We start from the raw sequence: 6,498 nt of genomic DNA, 5'->3' as shown, positions 1-6,498 counted from the left end.
GCTATGATTGATTCATGTTGATGTTTAGCAGAAACCAAAACAATACTGTAAGCAATTATCCTTCAATTAAAAATAAATAAATTTACTGTTGTCTTGATGGCGCTGCAGAAAACTCTACCCAAGATGGCTCCCCCTCCCCGGACCTGTCCCCTCTTTCCCTTGAGTCCTCTCGCTGCCTCATAGGCCTCTCGAATCTAATATCGTGAGAGCGATATTAGAGGGTGAGGTGAGAGCAGGCCCAGGGAGGGTGTTTACCGCCGAGGAACTGCAGTCACAATCAAGATGATAGAGGTACTGACAACAATTGACTCTCAGAAACTGCTACACCAGCTGAATGCCCTGTTGGAACAGCAGTTGAGATGTCAGCCAAAGGTCTGCGGCTTGAGGCTCACTGAATCTGCACATGATAATGGCCTTAGAATGACTGCAAGACTGAGGGACTTCGAAGTAAAAGATCTTCTTAGTCTAACTCAGTTCTTTGGCTTTGACACAGAGACATTTTCTCTAGCTGTGAATTTACCAGACAGATTCCTGTCTAAAATGAAGGTACAGCCCAAGCACATTGGGTGTGTTGGACTAAGCTGCTTCTATTTGGCTGTAAAATCAACAGAAGATGAAAGGAATGTCCCATTGGCAACTGACTTCATCTGAATAAGTGTGTAGAGGTTCACGGTTTCAGACCTGATGAGAATGGAGAAGATTGTATTGGAGAAGGTGTGTTGGAAAGTCAAAGCTACTCTTGCCTTTTTGTTTCTACAACTCTATCATTCACACCTTCAAGCGAATGTGCTACATGAAAAGAGAGTAGCCTTAATTTTGAAAGACTAGAAGCCCAAATTAAGGCATGCTACTGCAGGATCATATTTTCTAAAGCAAAGCCATCTGTGTTGACATTGTCTATCATTGCATTGGAGATCCAAGCACAGAAGTGTATAGAGTTAACAGAAGGAGTAGAACATCTTCAGAAACTTTCCAAGATCAGTGGCAGAGATTTGACTTTCTGGCAAGAGCTTGTATCCAAGTGTTTAACTGAACATTCATCGAACAAGTGTGTCAAACCAAATATTCTGAAGTTGAAGTGGATTGTTTCTGGGCGTACATGGCAACTGAGGCATAGATACTACAGAATAACCCACCTTCCAACAATTCCTGAAATGGTCCTTTAATTGGATGGTTACAGCAACAAAAACTTCTGAAGACTTTCTCTACAATCCTGAGCTGTGGATTCCATAATATAATGGGTTTAAGCTGTGAAGCCTCAAAACATCACTAGATTAGCACTTTTTAAGGTATAATAATTCTAGGTAGTGAGAATTGTTTCTTGGCACCTATGATGCAAGTAATATACAACCCAAAGATGTGGACCTTACTGCTACATAGAAATCACATTTAAATTTGAGGACATTTACATAAAGCAAAACTACCAACCTGTTAATTTTGGCATGTTAAGTTATCTTTAATATTTTTCTAGAAAACAGGTGATTTTGTATCTATGATTTTAAAAGTTTTACACAAAATTTACTGCCTCAGTCTAGTCCCATCAAGAAAATTAGTTTTTACTGTACTAGTAACTCAAATTAGCGTCACTCTGAAAACTTTTTGATTTAACAATCCATAAGTTTTTACTGAGGGCTGTTTTTATAAAACTTGTTGGTTCTAACTTAGAATTTTGCTTAAAAGGAAGAGAATATACTTACATTAATTGCCCCTACTGTGCCAAAAGGAAGTATTAAGAAATGTAAGTAGGCAACTTCATAATTACAAGGTTGCTGAGGTGTAGTGTTTGGAAATCTACAGGGTTAAAATGTTGCAGAGAGTTACCCAGGGCAATGTGTAGCCTGAATCCATCCAGGAATGGCTGTACCCAATTTTGACATCATGTTATGTACATATACACATTAGAAAATAAACCAAAGAACCACAGTGTGCCTTATACTTTTGTAAACCATGTTTAATGGATAACTTCACAGTTTTCCAAAAATACTGATAAATTTCAATATTTTTAATACATCAGTGTTAATATTGAGTTGCCATAGATAACCTAACCAACTCCCATTATGTTTTGGTTATGTTTTTGTTCTACAGGATATACCTTTCAATAAAATGACTGAAATGCAATAAAAATTAATTTTAAAATATATCAATCAAAAAAAAACTACAAAATGGGATTATTAAACCTATAGTTAAACCTGTAGATTTCATATCAGCTGGCATTTGTCAATTAATTCATTGCATCAATTATATAGATAGCTTACAGAGGTCCATGTGACACTGAAGAAATGTGACAGCTATGGAGAATGCATGCATCCCTCTCCATCTTCTCTACCACTGCTCTGAGTCCAAACCACCCTCATCTCCTGCCTAGATAATTAAAATAGTTGCCTAACTGATCTGGTGCAGCCACCTTAGTCCTAGTCATCACTTGCCTGATCATTATTAATACTAAGTAGCCTCCTAATGAGCATGTTCCCACTCTGATCTCTCCTCAACCCAGTTGATTTTTCACATTGGGGCATGTGAAGTGACATTTTTGAAACCAAATGCTGAACATCTGAGTTTTGATAAGAACCTTCTTATGGCTTCCCAAAGCTCTTAGACACTATTTCTTAGTAATAAATCAAGATTGCTATTGGCACCCTGAAGGTAATGCTTGATCTAGCCTTTGCCTAGCTATTATCTAAAAATACTATCCTCCTTGTTCCCCATACTTTAGTCCTACCAGACCTTTATCTGTTTTGCCAACATGCTGCGGTCCTTTCTGCCCTAGGGATATTTTAATACTGTTGTTTCAGAGTGGAAATCCTTCCCAACTTAATCGCACTTCACCTACTAAACTATCACTTTTCATAATTCCAGTTCAAGCACTGCTTCCTCAGAGATTCCCTATGCTCCATCACACACAATCCTGTCTGTAGTTTCCTCTCCTCTACTTTTGAAACTCTTATAGTTTGCAGTTACATGTCACTGTGTTTATTTTATTAAATTATCCATTTTCCTCCTCTAGGCTGTATTCATGGAGAAGCCAAGGACTTTGCTTTTCTCACCTCTTGAATCTCAGCATTTACTGATCTCAAAAAGGTAGTGCTCATTATACTGCTTTCTGAACAGATTTGTCAAAGAACAAATAACCATTAAAACCTAAATGACACTCAGTATATTTAAAAAATAAATAAATAAAAAGTAACCATCTCCCACTCAAATACCATTATCCCCAATCAGCCCTTCCAGCAATCAATAGTTGACTCCATTCTCCTGGCCATCCAAATATACATACAAACATAGAGGGAGAAATGTATGGCCCAGTACTCTGCAGCTTGCCCTTCTCATTTAACAATATGTCATTGTATCTACTTTAGATACATAGACACAAACATTTAAAAAGTCACCTGATAGCTCAGAATTTAAGACATTATAATTTCCCTTCTGACGGGCATTCATATTTCATTTTTTAAGCTCTTATAAAATGTTGCAATAACCATCCTTACACATATGCACTGATGTTTTTATATCTTTATAAAAGATTTCCAAAAACTGAATTGCTAGTTCAAAGGACGCTTTCAAAAACTATGATGATGGAGGAAAACTCCCAAACTCATTCTACAAGGCCACAATCACCCTGATACCAAAACCAGACAAAGATGCCACACAAAAAAAGAAAACTATAGGGTAATATCACTGATGAACGTAAATGCAAAAATCCTTAACAAAATTCTAGAAAATAGAATCCAATAACATATTAAAAATCATACATCATGATCAAGTGGGTTTTATTCCAGGGATGTAAGGATTCTTCAATATTCACAAATCAATGTGATACACCATATTAATGAATTGAAAGATAAAAACCATATGATTATTTCAATAGATGCAGAAAAAGCTTTTGACAAAATTCAACACCCATTCTTGATAAAAACTCTCCAGAAAGTAGGCATAGAAGGAACATACCTGAACATAATAAAAGCCATACATAAAAAGCCCACAGCAAAGTGTCCTCAATGGAGAAAAATTTAAATTATTCCTCTAAAATCAGGAACAAGACTGGAAGTCCTAGCCACAATGATCAGAAAGGAAAAAGAAATAACAAGAATCCAGACTAAAAAGGAAGAAGCAAAACTCTCACTGTTTGCATATGACTTGATCCTCTACATAGAAGACCCTAAAGATGTCACCAGAAAATTACTAGAACTAATAAATATAGTAAAGTTGCAAGATATAAAAGTAATACACAGAAATCCCTTGCATTCCTACATACTAACAGTAAAAGTCAGAAAGAGAAATTAGGGAAACAATCCGATTCACCATTGCAACAACAACAGCAACAGAAAAAATACTTAGGAATAAATTTACCTAAAGAGAGAGAGGACCTGAAACAGAAAAATATAAAACACTGATGAAAGAAATCAAAGATGACACAGATAGATAGAGAAATATACCATATTTTTTGATTAGAAGAATCAATATAGTGAAAATGAGCATGCTACCCAAAGCAATCTGTAGATTCAATGCAATTCCTGTCAAACTACCAATGGTATTTTTCACAGAACTAGAAAAAATAATATCACAATTTGTATGGAAACACAAAAGATCCCAAATAGCCAAAGCAATCTTGAGAAAGAAGTATGGAACTGGAGGAATCAACCTTCCTGACTTCAGACTATACTACAAAGCTACAGTCATCAAGACAGTATGGTACTGGCACAAAAAAAAAAAAAAAAACAGAAATACTGATCAATGGAACAAAATAGAAAGCACAGAGATAAATCTATGCACGTATGGACACCACATGTTTGACAAAGGAGGCAAAAATGTACAATGGAGAAAAGACAGTCTCTTCAACAAGTGGTGCTGGGAAAACTGATCAATTACATATAAAAGAATGAAACTAGAACACTTTCTAACACCACACAAAAAAAATAAATTCAAAATGGATTAAAGACCTAACTGTAATGCCAGAAACTATAAAACTCTTAGAGGAAAACATAGGCACAACATTCTCTGACATAAATCACAGCAAGATCTTCTATGACCCACCTCCCAGAGTAATGGAAATAAAAACAAAAATAAACAAATGGAACCTAATTAAACTTAAAAGTTTTTACACAATGAAGGAAACTATAAGCAAAGTGAAAAGACAGCCCTCAGAATGGGAGAAAGTAATAGCAAACAAAACAACTGACAAAGAATTAATCTCTAAGATATACAAGCAGCTCAGGCAGCTCAATACCAGAAAATAAACAACCCAATCCAAAAGTGGGTAAAAGACCTATATAGACATTTCTCTAAAGAAGACATACAGATAGCTAATAAACTCATGAAAAGATGCTCAATATCACTCATCAGAGAAATGCAAATCAAAACCATCATGAGGTATCATTTCATACCAGTCAGAATGGTCATGATCAAAAAGTCTACAAACAATAAGAGCTGGAGAGGGTGTGGAGAAAAGGAAACCTTCTTACACTGTTGGTGGCAATGCAAACTGGTACATCCATGGAGAACAGTGTAGAGATTCCTTAAAAAGCTGGAAATAGAACTGTCGTATGACCCAGAATCCCACTGCTGGATACATACCAGAGGAAACCAGAATCGAAAGAGACACATGTACCCCAATATTCATTACAGCACTATTTACAATAGCTAGGGCATGGAAGCAACCTAGATGTCCATCGATTCTAGTGAGGTGGAAGAACCTGGAGCCTTTTATGCAGAGTGAAGTCAGTCAGAAAGCAAAAGACAAATACTATATATTAACACAAATACATGGAATTTAGGAAGACAGTACCGATAATCCTACATGCAGGGAAGCAAAGGGGACACAGATGTAAAGAACAGACTTTTGGACTCAGCGGAAGAAGGCAAGGATGGGATGATTTGAAAGAATAGCACTGAAACATATACATGACATATGTAAAATAGATGGTCAGTGCAAGTTTGATGCATGAAGCAGGGCACCCAAAGCCAGTGCTCTGGCAAAAACCAGAGGGATAAGGTGGGGAGGGAGGTGGGAGGGGGAGTATGGGACGAGGGGGACGCATGTATACCTGTGGATGATTTCATGTTAATGCATGGCAAAAACCATCAAGATGTTGTAAAGTTATTATCCTCCAATTAAAATACATTAATTAATTTGAAAAAGAAAACTATGATGGATGTTGTCAAAAAACCTTCAAAATGATGTTCTCTTACTGGCCCAAATTGACATTGTATTGACAAAAATTAGCTTAGATCTGTATCTCAGTGTGCATGAGTAATCTTCTTTAACCTTATTGAAGCATAATTGATGCATAATAAACTGCACATACTTAAAGTATAAAGGGACTTCTCTGGCAGTCCAGTGATTAAGACTCCAAGCTTCCAGTGCAGGCAATGTGGGTTCAATCCCTGGTTGGGAAACTAAGGTCTCACATGCTATGGGGGCAACTAAGCCCTCATACTGCAATGAAGAACCCTCCTGCTGTGACTAAGACTTGATGCAGCCAAAAATAAATACATATTTTT

General features: G+C 36.6%; 1 pseudogene; it reads left to right on the top strand.

The window, feature by feature from the left end:
• The first annotated feature begins 236 nt into the window (after positions 1-236).
• LOC122700354 lies at positions 237-1,247 on the top strand (annotated as a pseudogene).
• Positions 1,248-6,498: the final 5,251 nt, after the last annotated feature.

Source organism: Cervus elaphus, chromosome 9 (assembly GCF_910594005.1).
Source record: "Cervus elaphus chromosome 9, mCerEla1.1, whole genome shotgun sequence".
NCBI lineage: Eukaryota > Metazoa > Chordata > Mammalia > Artiodactyla > Cervidae > Cervus > Cervus elaphus.
Note: the sequence above shows the minus strand (reverse complement) of the source record. Positions and strands in the feature narration are given on the sequence as shown.